Source organism: Mandrillus leucophaeus, unplaced genomic scaffold (assembly GCF_000951045.1).
Source record: "Mandrillus leucophaeus isolate KB7577 unplaced genomic scaffold, Mleu.le_1.0 Scaffold38, whole genome shotgun sequence".
In the NCBI taxonomy this organism is placed as follows: domain Eukaryota; kingdom Metazoa; phylum Chordata; class Mammalia; order Primates; family Cercopithecidae; genus Mandrillus; species Mandrillus leucophaeus.
This window is the reverse complement of record NW_012104031.1, coordinates 2507335-2511000: the sequence shown is the minus strand read 5'-3', so window position 1 is coordinate 2511000 and position 3666 is coordinate 2507335.

The following is a 3666-nucleotide window of genomic DNA, read 5'->3' as shown; positions in this document are numbered from 1 at the left end:
TGTGGTGGATACATGACTATATCCATTTGCAAACACAAGAACTATACACATGGCTGGGTGCGGTGGCTCACACCTGTAATCCCAGCACTCTGGGGGGCCGAGGCAGGTGGAACATTAGGTCAGGAGATCGAGACTGTCCTGGACAACATGGTGAAACCCTGTCTCTACTAAAAATACAAAAATTATCCTGGCATAGTGGTGTGCGGCTGTAGTCCCAGTTACTCAGGAGGCTGAGGCAGGAGAATCACTTGAACCTGGGAGGCAGAGGTTGCAGTGAGCCGAGATCACGTCACTGCACTCCAGCCTGGGCGACAGAGCAAGACTGTCTTAAAAAAAAAAAACAAAAACTATACACTAGACAAAGGGGCTTTATATGCAAATTTTAAATTTTAAAAAATGAACAGACTGTCAAGGGAACCCAGGATGTCAAATTGTGGCAAAGGAATCTAATTGTATTATAAATGTATGATATCAACTAACTGAAAGGGATGGAGAAAAAAAGAACTGACCATTAAAGTTGGAAAACAATGTTTTGACTTGTAACTGTAGATAAGGACACAAAGAACTACATACAAAAACTGCACTCTGGTTGGTAAATTTGTATCTCACAGAGGCATGGCTTAGCAATTCTGTAACTACTTATATATATATATTTGGGTTAAATAAGTCAAACTATTGTAGATAAGGACAGGCAAGTTAGTGTAAGAATTGAATTGCAGGACACCCAACTGGTGTCCAGAAAGCTGGAAAATTGGTTGGCTGTTGGGGAAAAACCCCACACATTTGGTGTCAGAAGTGTTGTGAGTGAAAACAGACCATTACTCCACCAAGTGGCCAGCATTTAAATTCATGCCACACAGAGGGAACCATGACAGTCTGGTACTGATGACCAAGCAGGGTTGGCCGGGGCAGCAGCAAGGGCAGAGAAAGGACAACCCCATAGTCAAGTAAGGAGAAGTTTGTATCCTATGTGAGAATGAAGCTTAAATGGACTGAACAAAATCTTAAACGTTGGCATGAGAGAATTCTCATAACTAAGACGGAATGAAAAGTTATGGGATCTAAATTAGAAGTTATGAAGATAGCTGTCACCCATTAAGGGTGGGAGGGACAACGTATCAGTTGGGGGCAGGTCCTGGAATAAACTAAGCCAGCTCTTTTTTATTTTTTGAGACGGAGTTTTGGTCTTGTCACCCAGGCTGGAGTGCAATGGCATGATCTCGGCTCACTGCAACTTCCACCTCCCAGCTTGAAGCAATTCTCCTGCCTCCGCCTCCCAAGTAGCTGAGATTACAGGCGCCCACCACCAGGCCTGGCTAATTTTGTGTTTTTAGTAGAGATGGGGTTTCACCATGTTGGTCAGGCTGGTCTCGAACTCCTGATCTCAGGTGATCCACCTGCTGTGGCCTCCCAAAGTACTGCGATTACAGGCGTGAGCCACCACGCTGGGCCCTAAGGCAGCTCTTGCTTGTTTACACACCAACAAGCTGGATACCGCGATCAGCCAATCACACTTACATACTCTTCCAAATCAAGAATGATTAACGCACTGTAGATTGTCTCCTATTAGATAGGTAACTTTTCTGTTTATTTCTTGTTTTAAGAATTTTTTGCAAATGAATCAATGAAAAATTTTTTATTGAATGTTAATTTGTTTCTTTCAATTTATGGTTTTGTTTTCTCACATTGGTTGCCAGGGAATTTTGACTAATTGTCTTATCTCATACACTCGATAATGCTAAATATGAGGAAATCTTTTCAAGATTAGGATAGGATGTAAAAGTAGATATAAAGATAACCAAGGCCAGGCACAGTGGTCCACGCCTGTAATCCCAGCTCTGTGGGAGGCCATGGCAGGCAAATGGCTTGAGCCCAAGGGTTCAAGACCGGCCTGGGCAACATGGTAAAACCTCATCTCTACAAAAAAATACAAAAATTAGCTAGACATTGTGGTGCTTGCCTGTAGTTCCAGCTACTCGGGAGGCTGAGGTGGGAGGATCGCTTGAGCCCAAGAGGTCGAGGCTGCAGTGAGTCGTATTCTTGCCTCTGCATTCCAGCCTGGGCGATAGCAAGACTCTGCCTCAAACAAACAAAGATAACTAATCCATTTTGATTCCTTAATTAGTTACATAAAGTGAACTAATTATTCAAACCCATATTATGTTGATTGTGTGTCTTCATTCGGGATACTGTTTAGTACAAAATACAGAGGTTTACTAAGTTCCCTCCTTCCCTCTAGAAACTCCTACCCTCTAATGGTGAACGGAAGATGAGGTCTTGCTGTCCATCTGGCATCTGTCCTCCTTCAGCACCCCCTTACTATGACAGGCTTTATCGTCAATTCTGGGTTTCCTGTGGGCTGAGGGCCTATACTGACTTGCAAATATTTCCAGAAACTCTCGGTCAATAACCCAGTGTCCTGCTCCCCTGAAGTTAGAGGGAAATGGAAGTAAACAGGCCTCCCTTTCCTCTTGCCAATCGTTTCCTTCAGCATTCCCAGTTCCAGACTGGGAAAGTAGATGTCTGTTTCTATCCGAAGGGTTAGGATCATTTCAGAAAAATATGACAACATAGCCAGAAAACTCTAACCTTTTCTTTTTATCTCCAGTGCTTCTTTGACTCTCCAGGAGAAATGAAAGGAACCTGGAGCCCTTCACAAGAGCGCGATTTCCCATGCAGGGCCAGCTTCCTGGGCACGCTGGCCGAGCAGTTGCATGGGGCCTGGCACTCAGAAGGGCCCTGCACTTGGTTTAATGTTGTGCTGTTGCCATCTTGAAATTCTTACCTTTGTTGGCCGGGCGCGGTGGCTCAAGCCTGTAATCCCAGCACTTTGGGAGGCTGAGACGGGCGGATCACGAGGTCAGGAGATCGAGACCATCCTGGCTATCATGGTGAAACCCCGTCTTTACTAAAAATTACAAAAAACTAGCCGGGCGAGGTGGCGGGCGCCTGTAGTCCCAGCTACTCGGGAGGCTGAGGCAGGAGAATGGCGTAAACCCGGGAGGCGGAGCTTGCAGTGAGCTGAGATCCGGCCACTGCACTCCAGCCTGGGCGACAGAGCGAGACTCCGTCTCAAAAAAAAAAAAAAAGAAATTCTTATCTTTGAACTCGTGTTTTGTAAATGAAGTCTGTTGGGACAATGGAGAATGCACATGGGAAGAGAAGATACTCATAATATGTATGTCCATCATTCACTGCCTCCCATTTATATATAGGTTTGCAGTGCCTTATGAGAATTCTAGCAGACCCGCATTTCATGGAAGTTCAGCATGATTCAGAGTGGGTATGTCAGAGGCATTGGAACCAGAGCGACTCCATCTTGAATGGCAGCTGGGTAAAAAGAGACTGAGACCTGCTGGGCTGCATTCCCGGAAGGTTAGGCATTCTTAGTCACAGAATGAGATAGGAGGTCAGCACAAGATACAGGTCACAAAGACCTCACTGATAAAACAGAATGTGATAAAGAAGCCAGTCAAAACCTATCAAAACCAAGATGGCGATGACAGTGACCCCTAGTCAACCTCACTGCTCATTATATGCTCATTAGAATGTATTAGCATGCTAAAAGACACTCCTACCGGCACCATGACAGTTTACAAATCCACGGCAGTGTCTAGAAGTTACCCTCTATGGTCTGAAAGGAAGATGAACCTTTAGTTTTGGGAA